Raw genomic sequence first — 25,251 nt, 5'->3', positions numbered from 1 at the left:
ATTGAAAGAGATTCTGACTTTTCTCCTACCAGGCAAATATGTAAATTTTACCCCATGTGCCTCTGTGTTTGGGGTTGGGGAGGGGAGAGCAAGGAACAGTAAGAGAAAATGAGGGGAGAGAAAAGAGGGAATGAGAGCTTGCTATATGTCAGATCCTGTTCCGATATTTCCAGGGACTAGAAATATTGCATTAACTCAAAATACCAGTGTCTCTCTTCTCATGAAGCTTAAAGCCTAGTATGAATGGGAAACAGTTTAAAATGAATAAGTCAACATGCAAGGTAATTTCTACACTGTATGGTGTTATAGAAAGGGAGAGGCTATTTCAGATGGAGAGGTGAGGGGTGGTCATTCTGAGTTGACGGGGGATCTTGGGAAAAGAACCATCTAGTCATGCATTCTACTCTCTTATGTGGTCCTCATCTTGCCTTCAGGATAGGTATTGTCTCGAAACCTTCAGTAATGCCCTCCTGTCCTTGAATTAATATCCAGGATCTTTACACTAGTTTTCAAGGTTCTTCATAATATGATGCATTTTATCCAGTGTATATCATTACCCATTAACACCAAACTATTTTCCTCTGGCTCTCTGAGCCACGGTCCATAAACCAATTCTAGACACTTTGGACTATCCTTTTAAAAGGAACTGTAAAACATACATTTTATTCTAAAAGGGATTTTCTTTCTTTTTTTTTTAATCATACCTCTCCAAAATACCACTTATGTAAGGCATAATCCATATTATGCCCCTTTGGCAAACTCTTCAATGATTGTCCCAGTCTATAGGAGTGAGGCTTTTGTCTAGCTACCAATCATTTTGGCTCTAAATGGTACCTTACCTTATGCTACAGTTCACTTCTTTCCTGAGAACAATTAAAACTGGGGGCAGCTTTTGGTGTTGTTTTGTTTTTGTTAATCTTTGAGTATCAACTCTGTGCCAAACATAAAACCATTTTACTCTTATCTCTACAATGACCCTGAAATGTTAAGTTTCGGGATACCTGTTGTGTTGCTGAGGAAGTTGAGTCTTGAGTCTTCTAGTGTAAATTAGCAACACACGTCACACCACCAGGAAGAAGCTGAACTAGAACTCAATTTGAAGTCTAACTCCAAAGTCTATAGCCTGTCTGTTACACCACACCTTCTCTCTTTGTTTAAATGGCTTGCTACTTGATGAGAAATGAAGCCCAACTTTTCTCTTGTGTTCTTCAAAATCTAACATCCCTGGGTTGGGAAGATCCCCTCTAGGAGTGCACGGCAACCCACTCCAGTATCCTTGCCTGGAGAATCCCACTGTCAGAGGAGGCTGGCTGGCTGTAATCTATGGGGTCTCACAGAGTCAGACATGACTGAAGCAACTTAGCATGCACACACACACAATAGATCCTTGATAAACTTGTACAAATTTGTACTTGATAAATTAAGCAAAAATAGGAAGAAACACCAGTCTCCCCCTACAAGAAACTGGAAACATGAACTGTCTCTGAGAAGTGAAAGAGAATGCATTTTTTAAACAATACTTCCTTCACGCTGATTCTGTACCTATGGTTCTCTCTATCTGGAATGCCCTTTGCTGTCTTTTCTGCCTTATGAAATCCCATTTATCCACACCCAGCTCAAGTGTTACTTTCTCTGTGCAGATTTCACTTTGCCATCTAGGGAGAGTATTTGCCCTGGGATTTGTGTTCCCATTGTACTTTATGTTGTTGTTGTTGTGCCTTTGCTGAGTCATGTTCGACTCTTTGTGACCCCATGGTCTGCAGCACGCCAGGCTTCCTTGTCCTTCACCATCTCCCAGAGCTTGCTCAAACTCATGTCCACTGAGTCAGTGATGCCGTCCAACCATCTCATCCTTTATGTATACCACATTTTAGCAACTGTCCAATTAAAGGCAAAATATTTAAATATGTGTTTATTACTTGGCACTTAAACAACATATATGTTTATTTCTGTATGTACTAACATTTCCTGCCAACAGATCTTAAGTTGAACATCTCAAGTTGAATTGTTCTTACATTATCCTTCTTGAGGCAGGGAGAAGAATGGACTCTTGCCGTTCACTGATCTTAGTTCACTCCCATGCTGCTAGGATCGCTTTCATATAAGGAACAAATTTTTCATGGTGGGAAAGATGAAGAGAGTTTCCCATCACACATTTTATTTTTGTGTACCAGAATTCAAAGTGCTTGCTGCTTCTTTGCCTCTAATTATTTGTTACATTTCTTGGTATAAATTATAAGCAGTTGCTTCATCTGTTTTCACAGTTGAATCAGAGTCACCTGGATTCTGTGGTCCTTCTAACCCCCCATTGAAAAGTCACTGCATGATTCACAAGTGAAATATTTCATTCATTAATGTCATTGAATGAAGGTTGTAGAATCTGGCTTGCAAACTGGAGGTTTAGGAATTAGTGATATATGAGGTAACTAGAGAAATAAGGGAGTCAAGGAGGAAATGTTCAATTCTCCCCCATTTCAACATTCAAGAATCTATAGCATGCCTAAATATTACTGCAAAAATACTCAAATTCCCTTTGAGGTATTTCAGCCTTGGTATTTAAAAATGTTTGGCAATCACATTTGAATTTAAATTTAATTGAAAATGTTCCTAATGTTGCCAAATAAGAAGTGCTATTGAGGTTTTCATTTGTAGTGTAAATAGTTTTAATCTTTTTTTAAAGCAGGAGATTTTTTTTTTTCCTTTTGTGGTAATTTCTCTGAATGCCTACCAGGTGCTATTTTTGTATGCAAACCTCTCTTTCTTTGCTTCATCAATTGAATGGCAGTGGTATTTGGCAACCTATATTCTTGCAGCCATAATATGATGCCAATGAAATATAGAGTCCACTTCGTGCCTCTTACCTTACCAATTGTTTAATAACATGTAAAATTTTAAGAGATAATTGAGTAGAGAAAGGGTTGATAGTTCATTTTTCTAAACAGGACATATTGCCAAATGTAGACTTGGAAAATTAATTATTTTATTTTGCTCTTATATTGGACAAAGAGAGAGCTTCAAAAATTTCAACATGCTACCTTTATGGAACTTCTTCATCTCTTTCATCCTCTCTGTCACAATTTATTTCCAAATGCAAACAAATAAAATCTTGATATTGGAAATCACACCTTGGAGATTCTTTAAGAGCTAACCTTCCAACTTGTGCCGAAATTCCTTCTATAGTCCTATAAGAACCTGGTATCTGGTTGTCCAGCTTCTCTCGGAGCATTTTCAATTTATGTTTTTCCAACGAAGACCATAACGGGACAGGGATTAAGAGAAATAAATGGGCTCTAGAGTCAGCTTTGTTTCTAACTCTACCAATACATAGAGTAAGGTCACATCCCTACAAGGGTCTTAGTATCCTTGTGTATAAAATGATAGAGCTGAAATAAAAACCTTCTAAGGTCATTTCTAGATTAGCCATTTTATGACTGTTACTATATAGACAAATACACATATTGAAATCTAATTGTTATTATCTTAAAATTAGATTTTTGAAAATATATTTGTTACTGTTAATTCCCTGCTGATTTTCTTCACTTTCAAAGAAGCAGTAAGTAATCTACCACTAAACATCCCCTCACATATATACATATAATGACTGTTTAGCATTATATTGTTGGTTTAGTTGCTAAGTTGTGTCTGTGACCCCATGGACTACAGCACACCAGACTCTTCTGTCCCTGGGAGTTCCCAGGTAAGAACATAGGAATGGGTTGCCATTTCCTTTTCCAGGGGATCTTCCCAACCGAGGGATGGAACCCACATATCCTGCATTGGTAGGCAGATTCTTTGCCACTGAGCCACCAGTGAAGCCCACATATAATGATAATAAGATTGTATTTGAAAATTCCAACAACTACTTGGAGCCCTTAACTCTGTTCATATGCCTCATTATTGGTTAAATGGCTCAGTATGCAGCATAAGGAAGAGTAGCACTGGGAAGAAATAGAGACGGTTTGTAAATTATACACAATGATCAAAATAAAAAAAAGTAGTCACCTGTAACTAGTAATAAGAGCAACACAAGAGAGCAGATGGCCTGTGACAGAGCTGGCAGAAAGAAAGAGCTGAAGACACCAAGAGAAGAGAAGGAAAACTGAGCTCAACATGCTATGAAAAATATTTATACTGAAGAGCTGGAAAGGGCTTCCCTTGTGGCTCTGCTGGTTAAGAATCCGCCTGCAATGCGGGAGACCTGGGTTTGATCCCTGGGTTGGGAAGATTCCCTGGAGAAGGGAAAGGCTACCCACTTCAGTATTCTGGCCTAGAGAATTCCATGGACTGTATAGTTCATGGGGTCACAAACAGTCAGACATGACTGAACAACTTTCACTCATTCATACTCAAGAGCTGGACAGGACTTTAGGAGATTCTCCTGTCTCCGTCTTTCACATTGTTGATATCTTTTAGCTTTCTTTTCATCACTTTGCTTTGTAGGGAGTAGGCACATAATGCTAAACAATTCCAGTTTCTAGATATTTATTTCTAGTATAGAAATAAATAAAAATCCACCTTCTTACAAACTTTGCTTCTTGGCCTATAAACTCTTCATTGCAGCAGTACAAAGACAGTCACTCACCAAACGACTTTCTATTTAAGTGTCAGTTACAATGCATACAATGTTGAACTTAGCACCTGATGCCCAAACTGACATTGCCTCATATTCTGGATTTGAACCATGCAGAGGACAGCAGGGCTACTGAATCCCTTGACTTCAGTGGCAGCACTCACTTTTTCTTTTTAACACATGTTTCCTTTGAATTTATATTGATCACATTTATCAAAACACCCAAGTTTGCTTTCTTTCACAAAACCTATGAATTATTTAGGACCACTTTCCATAATATTCCATCAGAATTAAGCTATGCCTATGGAACAAACAAAGAGTTGGAAGTTATGAGTATGAGGTTAGCTGACGTAAAAAGTTTTGTTTTCATGGTTTTAGAGAAAAGAACAAGAGCAGTAAAGACATATTTTGCTTGAATTTCCCATGCAACTAATGCATGAGAGAGAGGGAGATGGGTAAAAGTAAAATAATACAGTGTTTCCACGCTGTGAATCAGCATTAAGTTAAAGTTTCACTTCATCCTGCTGCCAGTTAGATTTGCAGTGTTGAAAGCATGTTGTGGGGTGAAAACAATATGTACGTTAGAAACATCTTCCTATGAAATTTAAGAAGGAGCAGTGAGGAAAAGCTGTGGCCTCCATTCAGCAGTTCTAAAAGGTATCCTAAGATCCATGTGGTTGATTTTAACTGGTGATACTGTGTACTCCTTGGTCTTCACTGGTGGCTCAGATGCTAAAGAATCTGCTACAATGTGGGAGACCCAGGTTTGATCCCAGGGTCAGGAAGATTCCCTAGAGAAGGGAATGGCTACCCTCCTCAGTATTCTTGCCTGGAGAATCCCAGGGACAGAGGAGCCTGGCAGGCCTTGCAAAGAGTTGGACACGATTGAGTGACTGACTCACTTTCATTTTTCACTTTAACCATGTGTATGGTAGCACAATGGAAGATGCTCTGGTTTATATAGTCAGTTAGTATCTTGAAACTAACTAGTGCTCTATCCTTTCAAAGAAAGTGATGCATATTTTTTTAAATAATGAAGAAAACCTCCTCAGGGAAAGACCCATTGCTCTGTAATATATGAACTCATCAATAGCCCAAGATGTTTTGCTTTCTTTCTTTCTTTTTAAAGTCATTTTTTTAAAAATGTGGACCATTTTTTAAAGCCTTTATTGAATTTGTTACAATATTGCTTCTGTTTTATGTTTTGGTTTTATGGCCAGGAAGCATGGGAGATCTTAGCTCCCCAGCCAGGGATCAAACCCGTATCATCTACAACCAGGCAGGTCCCTGCATTCTTAACTATGTAAAAATAGCAAAGCTATGAGCAAAGTTTGATTGTTGACCTGCCACAGGAAACCAAGTGGTAGAAGGAATTTGGGAGGAACCAGATCCCAACTAAGATCATGGCATCCAGTCCCATCACTTCATGGCAAATAGATGGAGAAAGAGTGGAAACAGTGCCAGACTTTATTATTTTGGGCTCCAAAGTCATGGCAGATGGTGACTTCAGCCATGAAATTAAAAGATGCTTACTCCTTGGAAGGAAAGTTCTAACCAACCTAGACAGCATATTAAAAAGCAGAGACATTACTTTGCCAACAAAGGTCCACCTAGTCAAGGCTATAGTTTTCCCAGTAATCATGTATGGATGTGAAAGTTGGACTATAAAGAAAGCTGAGTGTCGAAGAACTGATGCTTTTGAACTATGGTGTTGGAGAGACTCTTGAGAGTCCCTGGACTGCAAGGAGACCCAAGTAGTCCATCCTACAGGAAATCAGTCCTGAATATTTTTTGGAGGTACTGATGCTGAAGCTGAAACTCTAATACTTTGGCCATCTGATGTGTAGAGCTGACTCATTTGAAAAGACCCTGATGCTGGGAAAGATTGAGAGCAGGAGAAGAAGGGGACGACAAAGGATAAGATGGTTATATGGCATCACTAACTCTATGGGCATGAGTGAATAAACTCCGGGAGTTGGTGATGGACAGGGAGGCCTGACGTGCTGCAGTCCATGGGGTCGCAAAGAGTCGGACATGACTGAGCGACTGAGCTGAATTGAACTGAGATACCAACTATATGAATTATGAAAATATGCTATAGTTAATAATGCCATGTGATGTACTTTTCCAGTGATAACTACATATTAAAAGGAAGAAAAAACAGATTTTTTTTCTAATTTGCTGAAAGGTAGCTAGATGTTCCAGATGTTGCTTGTCCTGAATACTGATAAAACTGATTGATTTATTTAGCTTTGTAAACTAACTGATGTTACATAACAGATTCACTGCCTGCCATTTTTAAGTTATAAAGCACAGTGTATTTCAAAGATAGTAGATCATATATTTAATGATGGCAGAATGGGATTCTGTTGTTCCTGTTTTATCTTTCCTCTTGCGTGAATATGAGTGGAATTAACTTTTATTTCCTCTTCCATGTGCAGGTATAGATTGCCCGCATGCAAAATACTTAACACTGTCTGAATCTAAAGCTTTATTGTATTCACTCTTTTTTTTTTCCATTTATTTTTATTAGTTGGAGGCTAATTACTTTACATCATTGCAGTGGTTTTTGTCATACATTGAAATGAATTAGCCATGGATTTACATGTATTCCCCATCCTGGTCCCCCCTCCCACCTCTCTCTCCACCCGATCCCTCTGGGTCTTCCCAGTGCACCAGGCCCGAGCACTTGTCTCATGCACCCAACCTGGGCTGGTGATCTGTTTCACCCTAGATAATATACATGTTTCGATGCTGTTCTCCTGAAACATCCCACCCTCGCCTTCTCCCAGAGTCCACAAGTCTGTTCTATACATCTGAGTCTCTTTTTCTGTTTTGCATATAGGGTTATCATTACCATCTTTCTAAATTCCATATATATGTGTTAGTATACTGTAATGGTCTTTATCTTTCTGGCTTACTTCACTCTGTATAATGGGCTCCAGTTTCATCCATCTCATTAGAACTGATTCAAATGAATTTTTTTTAATGGCTGAGTAATATTCCATGGTGTATGTATTCACTCTTTATAAATGTAATATTCTTGTGTTCTCATCAGATGCCTCTTCTAGCTCAGAGCCACTTCATATGAAAACAGTAAATTAAAAATTCCTTTTCTAGCTACCAAAGAGTTACTTCAAGAGAAGACAGAGACATTTTGTTTTGTTTTGTTTCTGCAAAAACAAGTTGAAAAATGCTAACCTTGGCCCTTGGGTATTTCGTCAAGAGCGATCTTGAGTAAAAGATCTCTTTTCTTTCAAAAGTAAGATTGTCCCCGTGTTTATGCTCTGGCCTTTCTAAATGAGCTAAAAAATAATTTGTATGCAGTTCACTAGTTTCTCTTGACTTCTTGCATTTCGTGAGGATCTAGTCCAACTCAATGACACTTTTAAGAGAATTAAGTTGAGAAAATAACCTCATAGTATTGACTCACTCAGAGTGGTGTCTGCATTAATGGAGAGATCTGACAGTAAGCTATACAACATTTCCCTCCTTGTTTCCTTGACCACAGTGATTCTTAGCCTTGCCATAAGAATATTTTCTCTGAGTTACTGATGAAGGAAAAATATCACATAAATTCTTTCGTCCATCTAGCCTGTTCTTTATGATTTATGAAGGCCTTCCTTGCTCGAATCTCACTTAGATTGGCAAGAAGAAACATTTTCCTTAAACGTAAAAGATAATATATAAAGAGGGGGAGGGAATAAATTAACCTAACACAGGAACTGTTTGCTTAAGTAGGAGTCACAGTCAACCATTCAGTGATAGATAATTGCTGAAGCAATTAACCTTTATGTGGAGAATGGCTTCGTGCCACAGTCAGTCATGCCAGAAAGACCCTCGTGGACTGTGGACTGTGGAGAAGGGTCCTCTGGATGCCCATCAAAATTTGAGATTCATGATTGCTCTCTAATGTTGCAAGAAGCCAGAAGGAACTGTGGGGCAAGTTGTCAGCAAGAGATAAATCAGGATTTTAAAATAAAATAATCATGCATCCAGTACCTTGAATTTATGAACTATCCTACACGTGAAAGGTACTTGTTTTGCCAGCTTATCAGAACAAGCAGTGTTAACGGCCAAGACTGAATGAAAGCAACTCAGAATTAGTCACAAATTTCCAACAAATCTACATACCATTTCATGAGATTCTCCCTGTCCTATTTTCTGTCCTAGACCGAAAAAAGAAAAAATGCCTTTATTCAAGATATCCTCTGCATGTACCTATACACCTATTTTCCCAAAGTAGGGTACCCTTTGCCTGTGACTTTCTCACATGAAAATAATGAAATCAAAAATGTATATTTTTGGAGAACTTATGGGCAAAACTGGGCTTTCCTGGTGGCTCAGTCAGTAATCTGCCTGCAACACAGGAGACGTGGGTTCGATCTCAAGGTGGGGCAGATCCCCTGGAGGAGGAAATGGCAACCTACTCCAGTATTCTTGCCTGGTGAATCCCATACAGAGGAGCCTGGTGGGCTAACAATCCGTGAAGTCACAAAGAGTCAAACACGACTGAGCAAATAACACTTCCACTTTCTATGGGCAAAGCTACCTCACCACGGCACAGTTTGGGCTGCGGCAAATTTTGTTTTCCTTTCCTGTGCCTGATCTTCTCATCTCTCTCGAGCACTTGCTCTGTCTTTCCGCAATACACAAAGAGTTGTAGAGACGTTAGGTCCTGTGAGTAGAGACTGGTGGTTGAGTATCTTGTAATAGGGCCCCACCTATTATTCTTCTTCAGTGTTATCAAGGTCCTTAGCCATCTGTGAAGATATCAACATTTTAGAAAGTATTTAAACTGTCTGCTTTCCTTTCTTTATCACGGATGACTGTTTCATTCAGTCTCAGTTGCTCAACATGTATAATTCAATGCATATTTATTGAGTAACTTCTGTGTGACAGATTGACAGAAAAGGGAAGAGACATCCATGGTCTGGAGTCTATACTTTCTCATTCTGGCATGAATCTCCTTTCATCATTATTGCGTGTTTACTTGACTGACAGTCTTCTCATGCTCATTTCCGGGAACCTCTGTGAGTGCAGGACAGTGTCTGTTTATCTCACCATTGCATTCCCTGAGCCCACCATGGTGCCTGGCACATGTTGGGCCGTTAATAGTTTTGGGGAATGTCTCGAGAAAGGGGAGCATAGGGGAAGAAAGAGGTTCAGCTGACTTACCTGCTTGTAATATCTCCTTATGCATTTTTCCTTTTGAGAAGATGTAAATAATCTATGGAAAGATTATAGTTACCAGTCAATTTAGTAACATTTGAATTTGAATCACTGTCTTTTTAATCTTTCTTGACATTTCCACCCATTATTTAGTTTTCTCCATACTGCTGTAGGAAAGGCAAGGCTATTAAACAACTTTTTCTCAATGTTAGAATTTGGGGTCAGTTACTTTAATTCAAAATTTGCATTAAAAATGTTTTTTAAATTTGATTTGTGCACTAGCACATAAAATGTAAGAGGCAGAAAGAAAAGGAGAGAGAAGAAATCACGACAGCCTCCTTTTCACTACCTTCTCCTACTTTTCTCCATGTGGTGGACATTTTCCTACCGCAAGGATGACCAAAGCTCATTTCTTCCACGCAAAAGCTGGGGTCTCATTTATGGGTAGATTTTTACTCAGAACAAAACAATTTCATGAACTGACTTCTTCAGAATCCCTGAACTATGGACCCCATCGGGTCTTTAATAAACAAGATAACTCTTTATTTGGTGAATCCATCAGACATCTACTCTCTGAGCGCTTCCCATGAGCTGGGTACTGGTAACAAAGTGATTGCTGATTCCCTTTCTCAAGCATCTCAAATATTATTCTGGATTTTGAAGAGAAATTTGATATATATGATGTTTCAATTCTTTTTCCTTTTTTCTCTTTAAGGAAATCACTCCCTGTGTGTGAAAAGTCACTCAGTCGAGTCCGACTCTTTGCAACCCCATGGACTGTAGCCCACCAGGCTCCTCCATCCATGGAATTTTCTAGGCAAGAGTACTGGAGTGGGTTGCCATTTCCTTCTCCAGGGGATCTTCCCCACCCAGACTGGGGGATCGAACCCGGGTCTCCAGCATTGAGGGCAGATGCTTTACTATCTGAGCCACAAGGGAATCCCTAAATGACATAACCAATAAGATTTTTAAAAAATTCTTTCCCAAATATATGAAATATTAGAAAATGTCATAAAATTTCAGATAAGCCAATATCTTTACATGGAGAATAAGCTGGGAGGTACCAATTGTTATCAGTCTGAAAATTATTTCTTAGAAGAACTCAATCATGCAGTTCTTCTTGGGAGAACATTAGATTTATGATATTTGAGACTACATAGTCCAATTGTCTTATTTAAGGCTTAGGGTATCTGATGCTGAAAGCGGTCCATGGCCTTCCCCGAGGCACCTAGAACATAAGTGACAAAGACCTTTATCTCTGATGTCCACTTAGTGTTTAAAGAAGCTAGTGTGCCATTTAGGAAACTATGAGGCAGGTCATGAATTCTAAAGAGCCAGGAACTAAGTACAGGTGTTCCCACTATTAGCGTTGTGAACTCTGTCCACAGAGTAGTGGTATTCATAAGTAGAAATTCTTCCTATTTGAAGAGACTAAGCCACCATTTCCTCAAAATCAAGTAATGGTACTGCTGTGTCACGCTAGAGGGCAACAACCCAATTAACATGTTTGTTCCCAAGTGTACAGAAAAAGGGTTCACAAATCATTTTCTTCTTTAACACTTTGCTCCTATGTGGTCTTCACATGAAAAACACGTAACAGTGAAAGTTAAAATCCAGTGGCTTCATTTTGAATGAATATATACAGCTGTTATACATAGGGAAAACATTACTTTTCTTTTTTATTCATTTGATTTGAAAACCCTACAGTTTTTTTATTCTCTCCTGATTTTAAGTTTGAATTTTGCAGTGCTTTCTCTTGTAATTTGGATATTCCTGAAAATAGAGTTTATTTCAGCTCTTTATCACTGCATATTAGATTGCAGATTAATTATGGTCCCTCTGCACATTTAGCAGACATGCAGGCATTCAGTCTGTAATCTGGTTTTAGTGACCTCTAGTGCCAGAAAAGTTTAATTGTTCTGTTTTAGTTTAGTTCAGAGTTAGGTTCAGAGTTACTGAGCTTGGAACAGATTGTCTTTTTAAACATACATGTCACTGATATCACTTATAAATCAAGGAATATGCCAATCTCATTTTCTGTGATATAAATGTGTGTGTGTGTGTGTAAAATGCATGTGTATGTATATGTATGTGTAAGGAAGAAATCCTCATTTTTTTGTCTGGAAACAAGCATAATATTTCTGTGGAGTACATCTTGTCATTTTGCCAAATTCAACTAATAAAAAATGTAATTATGTATTTCATTTCAAGAGGAATCCACAGTTTTTTCTATTCAGGAAATTGTTTAGGAAGAGTTATCTAAACTTATTCCAGCATCATTTAGATATTTATGTTGTATAGAAAACCTTTATGAGAAAAGGAAGTTGTCCTTGCTATACAGTTTATATTCTATTGTCAAAATAAAAATAGATCAAGCTCACAACTACTTAAAATGTTTTATGTTTTGGTTTTATAAAAAGTAAGAAAATATACATTAAATTAAGTGACATTTGGTTCACATATATAAAATTTATTTTAACCTGTTGAAAAGTTTAAGCTTAATTATATCCATAACTGTATCTATTGCATGGGTACCATATCATTTCGTAATTTTAAAGCAAATTAAAGTAACTATCCATAGATTTGCACCCAGATATAGTCTGAGTTCCATGAAATTTTCAGTGACTGAAAAAATTCTACATTTAACATAAAGTCTTTTCATTTCTTCATTTTTGACCCTCTCCCTAGTCAAATTGCCCTCTCTGTGTGCCCCTTCAGAATCCAATTTTGGTACTTCAAGCATTTGTTTTCATTGAGAACAAAATATCATCTGACTGTTTGGCCAAACAGTGAATAATCAATAATATTGTGCAAACATGCCACATGAATAATGAATAAACCTAGAAGCTTAGAGATGCAGGCTCCTGGTGGTGGGATTTGGAAGAAATTATTTGGTGTGCATCCTCCCATTAAATAGGAAAATATTGAAATTTCACCAAATTAATTGCAAAAATCATCACCATCATCACATTGATCTTTCTTTTCCTATATAAACAACGCACGGTATCCCCTTACCTTGTAAAAATAGCCATCCGTCAAATAGTACATCTTTGTATGTAGGTTGGTTTTGTTGATTGATGCTCTTGTCTAACATAACTGAACATTACATTTATTGTTATTATTATTTGGATAGCATTTATTCACTCCTCCTGAAGGCAACTATTGTGGAAGGAGTTAAGAAACAAGAGGTTTGAATCCCAGCTCCATTTCAGTGACATTACCTTGTGGGTGAATTAGATTAAACAGGCCCAGAATCACCTCATAGATTAATAAATAACACTGCCATCTTAAGCATATTACTTAACTATTTAAGCCTTGGAACTCCTCTTTGACTATTTGTATTAATCCACATATCATGCAGTTTTGAAGTTAACTTTCTTTAAAGTATCACGTGACAAGGTGTAGCCCATATACTTCTGCCTTGCTTACAAAGCCTGTCATTCATAAGAAAGAAAGAATATATTACTCTCTAAAAAAAAGAAAGGAAGAAAGAAAAACAAGAGTTAAGGAAAATGCAAGGCCTAGAAGAAATGGGGTATGCTTTCGGCTCCAATGGGCAATTTTCAAGGGCCATTTAGTAATATCAATAACTGCCTGGAGCATGGTTTCCCATTCATTTCCTGAAGAATTGCTAAGCCTGGGTCTCATTTTACTGCTCATTCATGTGTGCTCATAAGTAGCCCAAAGTGATGCTGATGTTACATACGTGCAACTGGTCCTCAGTAGAGAGCTAGTTTCTTGCCTGAGAGGGCTGATTTTCAAAAGGGGAGCAACTAATAGTAAAGATGTCAGAGGGAAGAAAGCCAGAGAGCTGCTCAGGCAATGCCTCCAGAGACATGTTTTTATGAATGCGTTGGTTAAGACTGGGATCTGACTGGATTTTACAAGATGAGGAGCAGGATTTTACCAATTACTTAAAGGAGACCAAAGCAAGTTTTGCTTATAGTAATTGATCCAAGGAAAGGAAATGCAAAAAAGATTTTCTGGGAGGCCTAAAAAATAGCTGTGAATAGAAGACAAGCAAAAGGCAAATGAGAAAAAGAAAGATATACCCATCTGAATGCAGAGTTCCAAAGAATAGCAAGGAGAGATAAGAAAGCCTTCCTCAGTGATCAATGCAAAGAAATAGAGGAAAACAACAGAATGGGAAAGACTAGAGATCTCTTCAAGAAAATTAGGGATACCAAGGGAACATTTCATGCAAAGACGGGCACAATAAAGGACAGAAATGGCATAGACCTAATGGAAGCAGAAGATTAAGAAGATGTGGCAAGAATACACAGAAGAACTATACAAAAAAGATCTTCACGACCCAGATGATCACAATGGTGTGATCACTCACCTAGAACCAGACATCCTGGAGTGTGAAGTCAAGTGGCCCTTAGGAAGCATCACTACGAAGAAAGCTGGTGCAGGTGATGGAATTCCAGTTGAGCTACGTCAAATCCTGAAAGATGATGCTGTGAAAGTGCTGCACTCAACATGCCAGCAAGTTTGGAAATCTCAGCAGTGGCCACAGGACTGGAAAAGGTCTGTTTTCATTCCAGTCCCAAAGAAAGGCAATGCCAAAGAATGTTCCAACTACCGCACAATTGCACTCATCTCGCATGCTAGCAAAGTAATGCTCAAAATTCTCCAAGCCAGGCTTCAACAGTACGTGAACTGTGAACTTCCAGATGTTCAAGCTGGATTTAGAAAACACAGAGGAACCAGAAATCAAATTGCCAACATCTGTTGGATCATTGAAAAGACGAGAGAGTTCCAGAAAAACATCTACTTCTGCTTTATTGACTATGCCAAAGTCTTTGACTCTGTGGGTCACAGTAAAGTAAGGAAAATTCTTCAAGAGATGGGAATACCAGACCACCTGACCTGCCTTTTGAGAACCCTGTATGCAGGTCAGGAAGTAACAGTTAGAACTGGACATAGAACAACAGACTGGTTCCAAATTGGGAAAGGAATATGTCAAGGCTGTATATTGTCACCCTGCTTATTTAAGTTATATTCAGAAAGCATCATGAGAAACGCTGGGCTAGATGAAGCACAAGGTGGAATTAAGATTGCCGGGAGAAATATAAATAACATCAGATATGCAGATGGTACCACACTTATGGCAGAAAGTGAAGAAGAACTAAAGAGCCTCTTGATGAAAGTGAAAGAGGAGAGTGAAAAAGTTGGCTTAAAACTCAACATTCAGAAAACTAAGATCATGGTATCTGGTCCCATCACTTCATGGCAAGTAGATGGACAAACAGTGGAAAAAGAGAGACTTTATTTTGGGGGGCTCTAAAATCACTGCAGATAGTGACTACAGCCATGAAATTAAAATAGATTTGCTCCTCAGAAGAAAAGTTGACCTACCTGGACAGCATATTAAAAAAGAGAGACATTACTTTGCCAACAAAGGTCCATCTAGTCAATGCTATGGTTTTTCCAGTAGTCATGTATGGATCTGAGAGTTGGACTTTAGAGAAAGCTGAGCACCAAAGAATTGATGCTTTTGAGCTGTGGTATTAGAGAAGACTCTTGAGAGTTCCTTGGACTGCAAGGAGATCCAACCAGTCCATCCTAAAGGAGATCAGTCCTAAATATTCATTGGAAGGACTGATGATGAGGCTGAAACTCCAATACTTTGGCCACCTGATGGGAAGAACTGACTCATTTGAAAAGACCCTGATGCTGGGAAAGATTGAAGACAAGAGGAGAAGGGGATGATAGAGGACAAGATGGTTGGATGGCATCACTGGCTGGATGGACATGAGCCTGAGTAAACTCCGGGAGTTGGTGATTTACAGGGAGGCCTGACATGCTGCAGTCCATGGGGTAGCAGAGTTAGACACAACTGAGTGACTGAACTGAACTGAGCTTAATTGACCTTACAAGGTGAGAAGTATAAACCAGCTGCTGATTTATTATTATTGTTAAAAAAATAATAAATAGAGGCCCTGAAAAATAAATGAGAGACCGAAGAATTGATGCTTTTGAACTGTGGTGTTGGAGAAGACTCTTGAGAGTCCTTTGAACTGCGAGGAGATCAAACCAGTCAATCCTAAAGGATATCAGTCCTGAATATTCATTGGAAGGACTGATGCTGAAGCTGAAACTCCAATACTTTGGCCACCTGATGTGAAGAACTGACACATTGGTAAAACCCTGATGCTCAGAAAAATTGAAGGCAGGCTAAAAAGGGGACAACAAAGGATGAGATGATTGGATGACATCACTGACTTGATGGACATGAGTTTGAGCAAGCTCCGGGAGTTGGTTTTGGACTGGGAGCCCTGGCGTGCTGCAGTCCATGGGGATGCAGAGAATTGGACACGACTGAGCAACGGAACTAAGCTAAACTGAACGGAGTGACTTGTGCTAAGCCCCATGTTAGTGAACCAGGTGCATGCATGCTAAGTCATTTCTGTTGTGCCCTACTCTTTGCAACCCTGTAACCTGGAGCCTGCTAGGTTCCTCTGTCCACATGGTTTCCTAGGCAAGAGCACTGGAGTGGGTTCTCATGCCCTCCTCCAGGGGATCTTCCCCACCCAAAGACTGAACCCACGTCTTTTGTGTTCCCTGCATCTTCAATCAGATTCTTTACCACTGGCACCACACTGGAAGCCCTTACCAAATACCTAATGTAATTATGATTTCAGTCTCTGCCAGGAACGTAACCTTTAACTAGTCAGCCTGGAATTACTGAGTCAGCACTAGTGAGATAATCTGCCTGATCTATTCTGACCTTCTCTAAGGCGACCTTACCTGAAACATTTAACTCTTTTCTAGGATAACTTCCTCACCCACCTCCTTTTGCCTACCAAAGTCATCTATTTTGTACATTTTCTTGGCACCCCTTCTGATTCACTATTTTGGAGGCTGGCTACCCAGTTATGAATCTCTGAAATATAGGCAATTAGATCTTCAAAAGTACTCCATTGAATTTTGTGGTTTACCAATTTAGAGACAAACTATAGCAATTCCCTATTTATTATTCAAGGTGTTCCTTCCCATATATAGATATTTAAGAAAATAAATTATTAATTCATTTCCCATTTATTCAACACATACTCAATAAGTGTTTGCAGAGTATGGTGCTAGCCATAAATTGTAATAGTTAACAAGGTTGTTTGGTTTGGTTTAATTGCTAAGTCATGTCTGACTCTTGCATCCCCACCAACTGCAGCCCGCCAGGCTCCTCTGTTCTTGGGATTCTCCAGGCAAGAATACTGGAGTGGGTTGCCATGTCCTTCTCCAGGGGATCCCCCCAATCCAGAAATCAAACCCAGGTCTCCTGCACTGCAGGCACATTCTTTACTGACTGAGCTATGAGGGAAGTGTCAAGGTAGTTACAGTTAACTCAACATTAAAAAAATCTAAGATATCATCTAGTCCCATCAGTGAAAGTCGCTCAGTCGTGTCTGACTCTTTGCCACCCTGTGGACTGTAGCCCGCCAGGCTTCTCTGTCAATGGGATTCTCCAGGCAAGAATCCTGGAGTGGGTAGCCATTCCCTTTCCCAGATGTCTTGTCAACCCAGGGATTGAACTTAGGTCTCCCAAATTGCAGATGGATTCTTTACCATCTGACCACCAGGGTAGCCCTCATGGCAATCAGAAGGGGGAAAAGTGGAAGCAGTGACATGTTAGTTTCTTGGGCTCCAGAATCACTGCAGAGAGTGACTGTAGCTGTGACATTAAAAGATGCTTGCACCTTGAAAGGAAAGCTGTGACAAATTAGGCAGCACATTAAAAAACAGAGACACCACTTTGCTGACAAAGGTCCATATAGGCAGAACAGTTTTTACAGTAGTCACGTATGGATGTGAAATTTGGACCATCAAGAAGGCTGAGCACCAAAGAAGTGTTGCTATTGAACTGTGGTGCTGGAGAAGACTGTTGAGAGACCCTTGAACAGCAAGGAGATCAAACCAGCAATCCTAAAGGAAATCAGCCCTGAATTTTCATTGGAAGGACTGAAGCTGAAGCTCTAGTACTTTGGCCACCTGATGCAAAGAGCCGACTCATTGGGGGGAAAAAAATCCTGTTGCTGGGAAAGATTGAAAGTAAAAGGAGAAGGAAGGGGCACAGGATGAGTTGGTTAGATACCATCACCGACTCAATGGACATGAATTTGAGCAAACTGAGGGATGGTGAAGGGCAGTGGAACATGGCATGCTGTAATCCATGAGGTCACAAAGAATCAGACATGACTTAGTTACTAAACAACAACAACAAACAAGGCAGATGAAAACCCCTGTCTTCTTTGAACATTCAGTTTTTTATAACTATAGATAAATAAAAATATTATGCCAATAAAATGTGATAAATACTCTGATGTGTATAAATGTAATGTTTTACCAAACTGTTCATAGTTACTGCAAAGGTTTTTTTTTTTTACCTAGCTATATCCTAGAGAAATTTCAAGATTATCAAACTTAATGGTAATGATAATAATAAAGTATCCTAATAGGTGATCTTTTTAAAATTCTTGCTAGTACCACTTTAAACACATCAGAGCACTGAATGTCACAACTTTCCAAATGTTAGTTATCATTGTTATTCCCATTTTACTGATGAGGAAATTTAGAGGATTAACTAAGTTCCCTTCAGTTCAGTTCAGTCATTCAGTCGTGCCCAGCTCTTTGCAATTCTTTGGACTGCAGCATGCCATGCTTCCCTGTCCATCACCAACTCACGAAACTTGCTCAAACTCATATCCATTGATTCGGTGATGCTTTCCAACCATTTCATCCTCTGTCTTCCTCTTCTCTTCGTGCCTTCCATCTTTCCCAGCATCAGGGTCTTTTCCAGTGAGTCAGTTCTTCGAATCAGGTAGCCAAAGGATTGGAGTTTCAGCTTCAGCATCAGTCCTTCCAATGAATATTCAGGATTGATTTCCTTTAGGATTGAATGGCTGGATCTCCTTGCAGTCCAAGAGATTCTCAAGGGTCTTCTCCAACACCATAGTTCAAAAGCATCAATTTTTGGCACTCAGCTTTCTTTATGGTCCAACTCTCAGAACCATACCTGACTACTGGAAAAACCATAGCTTTGACTAGATGGACCTTTCTCAGCAAAGTAATGTATCTGCTTTTTAATATGCTGTCTAGGTTTGTCATAGCTTTTCTTCCAATGAGTAAGTGTCTTTTAATTTCATGGCTACAATCACAATCTGCAGTGATTTTGGAGCCCAAGAAAATAGTCTGTCACTGTTTCTATTGTTTCCCCATCTATTTGCCATGAAGTGAGGGACAGGATGCTTCCCACAAATTCTAAGTGACTTTTTACTTAGTGGGAGACTAAATAATGTCTGGTTGATTCCACACCTCATACTTTTAATGTATGTTTTACCTGCCATCACAAAAAAAGAAAAACATGAAGAGAAATGAGGAGGCCTCAGTCCAGAAAGAGTTGAACCAGAGTCAGATATCCTGGGTCTAATATTAAGTGCTAGAAGGTAATGGAACCATGCTGGTAGAGTTTTTAGCATCATTTTTTTAATGCATATTATTGCTACCAAAATGTGTTTCTTTTATTTTCTTTTCAAATTTATTTGCATTGATTTTAATTCATGAGGTTGATTCTTTAGTAAGCTGATGCTTATCTGTGGAATATTTCTACAGATCTATATAAGCTACCCCAGGAAAAAAGGGAGAATTTTCAATGTGCAAATCGTTGAAGTAAGTCTCAGAGTATATCCTGTTTCCAGTGGCTAGTTGGGAAATTTGTAAGACTTGATAATAAGACCAACATGATAGCAAATGACTTTGAACACTTGGTAACACTTAGAGATAGTTGATCCTTGTCTGTGATTCAGTCAATGTCTTTAGTTATTCCATTAAACTAGGATGATTTTGAAAATACAGAAGCAGAGTAAAGGGGAGTGATGCTAATGGCAGAGATGATATCCTTTGATCTGATCAACAATAAGTTCCAAGAGCATCTGCCAATTTTTCTTGTAAAATTCACACAAAGAAATGACAATCATATTTCTGTCTCTTCCCCATATGTCCTGTTTTCTCTTATGCCATATAATTTATTGACTTGCATATATTTGCATAAATGATGTATAATTTATGTCAGTATATACTGATAAAAATTTATGGTTTACAGAGAATTTTCCTAACTTATTCATTTTGTTATTCAATTAAATCTAACTCAACACACAATGAAAGCCTACAGTGTAGAATTCTAGCAAAACAGGATACTGGTGGAAGCATACTTTTGTATCTTTTCAAATCCCCATGTTTAATGACAGAGTGACTGATAGGAAAAGCAAACATCTATGGGTAGCATTTATAATGGAGTACATGCAGATATAGATAAGACAGCAATAGCCGCAAGAATCTGTGCAACAGGAAGTACAGAGAACCAATGGGAAGACTGAGGACCTACAATAGGAGAACACCCCCAGAGGCAGAAGCAGTACCTCAAAAGGACAGTGGATCAATAGCTACTCGATAGTGAGAATAGCTACTAGAAAGAGATGGGATTTCACCCACTCCAATCACAAATGAGTACAAGTGACATTCAGTAAGATGATCTGAAGGGACTGGAATGATCTAGATTTAGTGAATTCTTAAAATTGAATAGCCAGAACACTCTTCTCCAGAAATATCTCACAATGAAAAGAAACTTTGGGGAATGAAATCAACAAAGAACTGGATAGAAAATGGAGTTCAAAGGGAAAAAAGTCTAGATGAAAATCTGGAGATAGAATTAAGAACTTAAGAAAGCAAGCCACCATATGTGTCACACCACCCAAAAACAAAAGAAGAGGGAGCTCAGTGAAGTTAGGAAATCATTCTGGAATAAACATTCTACTAAAAGTTTTAGAAAACTAATATTAAAAATGAACAATAGACAAATAATGAGGGCAAAGCCTAATACGTCAAGACTGTATATTGTCACCCTGTTTATTTAACTTATACATGATGCAGAGTACATCATGCAACATGCCAGCCTGGATAAATCACAAATTGGAATTAAGATTGCCAGGAGAAATATCAGCAGCCTCAGATATGCAGATGATACCACTCTAATGGCAGAAAGCGAAGAGAAACTAAAGAGCCATTTGATGAAAGTGAAAGAAGAGAGTGAAAAATCTAGTTTAAAACTCAACATCCAAAAAATGAAGATCATGGCTTCCGGTCCCATTACTTCATGGAAAATAGATGGGAAAAAAGTGGAAACAGTGACCGACTTTATTTTCTTGGGCTCCAAAATCACTGCAGATGGTGGCTGCAGCCATGAAAGTAAAAGTTGCTTGCTCCTTGGAAGGTAAGCTTTGACAAACCTAGACAGAGTATTACAAAGCAGAGACATCACTTTGCTGCCACAGGTTCATATATTCAAAGCTAGTTTTTCCTGTAGTCATGTATGAATGTGAGAGTTGGACCATCAAGAAGGCTGAATGCCAAAGAAGTGATGCTTTTGAACTGTGGTGCTGGAAAAGACTCTTGAGAGTCACTTAAACAGCAAGGAGATCAAACCAGTCAGTCCTCAAGGAAATCAATCCTGAATATTCATGGGAAGGACTGATGCTGAAGCTGAAGCTCCAATCCTTTGGCCACCTGATGTGAAGAGTAGACTGTTTGGCAAAGACCTTGGTGTTGGGAAGGATTGAGGACAGGAGGAGAGGGGGGCAACAGAGGATGAGATGGTTGGATGGCATCTTCGACTGAATGGACATGTGTTTGAGCAAACTCTGGAAGATAGTGAAGGACAGTGAAAACTGGCATGCTGCAGTTCATATGGTGCAAGGAGTTTGACATGGCTTAGTGGCAACAAGAACAACAGCATAAAAACAAGCAACAGACAATTAATAAGGGAAGATAATAAATAATAAGCATTATAATTCACAAAAATTGTTTTTAAAAACCTTTATGATATATACTTAACACACTTCTTCCTGAAAATTATGGGGTTATATATCCAAAAATCAAAATTTTATTATAAAATTATGAAGTTTAAAAGTGAACATTTCTTTGGGTATTCAAGGGGAAAAGGCATGTGACTTAAAGGGAAAACTGAGTTAGATTGTAATAAAAATTTTAACAGCAAGGGTTTATTAGCAAAAAGAAAATTATAGTAACATTTTAAATATTCAGGAAAATGAAAATGTATATTTTATCTAGCAACACCTATGCTCAAGTAGAAAGGTCATAAAGATATTTGTCAAAATATAAAAACTTAGAGCATATTCTCTTACTGAGGTCTTCCTGAAGAATCTGCTAGAGGTGTTTCATAGAAGCAAAATGCCCAGAGAAACACCAAGAAGTGTAAAGGGCAGTGAACATTAATTATACTTACCCACAGTATATACTTAGGACTTCCCTAACGGCTCAGTGGTAAAGAATCCGCCTTCAGTGCAGGAGCAGAAGACTGAAGTTTGAACCCTAGGTTGGGAAGATCCCCTGGAGGAGGGCATGGCCACCCACTCCAGTGTTCTAGCCTGGAGAATCCCATGGACAAAAGGAGACTGGTGAGCTACACTCCATAGGGTCGCAGAGTCTGACACTACTGAAGCGACTTCGCACACATAAAGTATGTTCTTGGGACTCCCTAGCGGGTGCTAGTCGTAAAGAACCCCACCTGCCAGTGCAGGAGACATAAGAGACATGGGTTCAATTCCTCAGTTTGGAAAATTCCTGGAAGAGGGCATGGCAACCCACTCCAGTGTTATTGCCTGGAGGCTACAGAGTCGGACATGCCTGAAGCAATTTAGCATGCACACGTAGCATATACTTACCTATAAAACTAAGATCAAATTATAGCTAAAATAGAGTGATATATATCTATGGTTATATACATATTTTGACAATGTAAAAATAGAACAACAATTAAATTTTTAAGTAATGGGAGCGAGAATAGAGATTATAAAACTGGTAGCTCAGATGGTAAAGAATCCGTCTGCAATGCAGGAGACCTGGGTTCGATTCCTGGGTTTGGAAGATGCCCTACAGAAGGGAAGGGCTACCCACTTCAGTATTCTTGCCTGGAGAATTCCATGGACAGAGGAGCCTGGCAGGTCACAAAGAATCTGGCATGACTGAGCAACTTTCACTTTCTTTCTGAATACCAAAAATAATAAATCTGTTCAAGAATCAGGCACGACTGAGTGACTTTCACTTTCTTTCTGAATACCAAAAATAATAAATCTGTTCAAGATTCTAAGTGATAATGATAGTATTGACATTCACACTAGTAACTGTCTACTATAGGATAAAATAAATGACAAACTGTAGAATACTCTAGTTCTATCCATGTCTTTGAAAGCATTCTCATTGTCAAAAAAATTAGCTTTATGTGAACTGTTATTCTGAGTCTACCATGTATGTATTCTATGTATAGAGTTATGTAAAATGAATGAGGAATTATGGGATATTCCAGTTCTGTCATATTGTTGCTGGTGAACAAAGTTCTTGCTTTGTTGTAAAAAATATTTGGAGATGATGTGATAGGTAAGAAGTGGATTTATTTAGGGAGAAATACACTCCAAAGACAGACTGTAGGCCATCTCAGAAGGCAAGAGAAAGCCCTGAAATATAGCATGGTAGTTTTTTATTGGCTCAATAATTTCATGAGCTAATGAATGGTTAGTCTGATATCTGTCATGGTGCTGGGGCGTGTGTCATTTAGCATATGCTAATGTATTATAGTGAGCATATAATGAGGTTCAAGGTCTACTGGAACTTGACTCTTCTGCCACTTTGGACCTAGTCAGTTCTAACCAGTTTTTGTATGTCCTATGTCATTCTTTTACAGATTGAGCCCTGCCCCCTTCACTCTTGTTTCAATAGAATATGCTTATGGGAATCAAGATACTCAGGGTAGGAAAAAGATACAGATGTAATATAGAAAAAAATTCAGCATCACCATGTATTTGAATTGGAAATACCAGAATAAACTCATGAGATGTCTTACATTTAAAAATTAAATTTGTGTTCCCTGGAGGAGGAAATAGCAACCTACTCACTCCCGTGTTCCTGCCTGGAACATCCCACGGACAGAGGAGCCTGACAAGCTACAGTCCATAGGGTCGCAAAGAGTCAGACGTAACTGGGGGACTGAGCACACACACACATGAATACACACACACACACGTGCTATATATATAGTGTGTATTTCTCAGTCTATCTACTAAGCAGGTCTAGATACAATGACAACCCCTAATAGTGGGCATCCTTTGTGCTCGGTTTTGTAGTCTTGAAGTGACATTTCCCACTAAAAGAAACCAGTGCTTCCTAGGGAGCAGTTGATCCTGGGTCTGGGACAGATAATAAGTCTGGAACATCCTGCCATGTCAGACAGTAAGTGTTCTATCAACACTTGAAAGATAATGTCAAATGGACCCAGGAACCAACTTAAAGATGGAACAACTTGAGCTTCAATTAGGGTACCAATTTGAACGTATTGAAACCTATACAATATGTTGACATTTGTAAGTTCAGAATTTTAAAAAGCTGATCAATTACCTTTTGAGGATGAGAGCGGACCAGTTTATTATCTTGTAAACTAGCAAATAACAAGATATGTCAAACACTTATTTTCCTCTTCCAATATTTTTATAACTGGATAGTCAAGAAAAGACAGTTTCTCTTTATAAGAAAAATGTCTCCTTATAAAATCATTTCAGTTAGTAAATTAAAACAAAATGACAGAATGCAAATACCACTGTTTTGGACTACCAGTGAATAAATGAATCTGCAATGAACATCAATGGCTGTTAACATCACAAAGGGAGAGAAAACTCGGCATTATCTGCTTCCTGATTAAAGAGATGACCCCATCTACAGTCTTGTCAAAGAAATTAAACTTGAGTCTGATCAAGCAGGAAATACAGTGGACATAGAGCATGTTAAAGAGTTTATAATATTAGAAAAAATCCAGACTGTGGGAAAATCTGCAGGTTAAATGGCCTTTGTTTTTTATTTTTGTTTTTAACAGAAACGTGTAAAAAAGAGATGGAGGAGAAACTGTAGATTAAAAGAAACCTGAAAGATATGTACTTTTATTTGTTTAACAGGCAAGTTGAAACTATAGTGTCTAAAGATGCATGCTTGGGTGGTAAAAAACAGAAAGGAAATCAAGGAAGTAAGTATTATAAAAGTTAGCATGTTAATGTTAGTTGCTCAGTAATGTCCGACTCTTTGTGACCCTGTGGACTGTGTCCATGGGATTCTCCAGGCAAGAATACTGGGGTGGGTTGACATTCCCTTCTCTGAGTATCTTCCTGACCCAAGGATCGAACTCAACCCAAGAATCGAACCCCAGTCTCCAGCACTGCATGCATATTTTTTACCATCTGATCCACCAGGGAAGCCCAAAAATTAACATAGTGGTTATTTTTGAAAGAGAAGGCTGTGATTGGAGTGAGGTATCCAGAAGAGGCTACAGGAGAGACTGACCTTTATAACAAAATAAACTGTGAAATAGATAGCATTATCCTTTCTTTAAAGATGGAGACACTGTGATCTGATGGCAGTTACAAACCAGGTGAAATTGGAATTTAGCATTT

General features: G+C 38.7%; 1 protein-coding gene across 6 annotated transcripts in view; it reads left to right on the top strand.

The window, feature by feature from the left end:
* The window catches only part of LINGO2 (leucine rich repeat and Ig domain containing 2), a 1,346,710-nt gene that overhangs the window by 460,944 nt on the left and 860,515 nt on the right, over nucleotides 1-25,251 (top strand). The window lies entirely within an intron of this gene.

This window comes from Odocoileus virginianus, chromosome 18 (genome assembly GCF_023699985.2).
Source record: "Odocoileus virginianus isolate 20LAN1187 ecotype Illinois chromosome 18, Ovbor_1.2, whole genome shotgun sequence".
Classification (NCBI taxonomy): domain Eukaryota; kingdom Metazoa; phylum Chordata; class Mammalia; order Artiodactyla; family Cervidae; genus Odocoileus; species Odocoileus virginianus.
The sequence above is the reverse complement of the archived record's forward strand: the minus strand, read 5'-3'. Positions and strand labels throughout refer to the sequence as shown.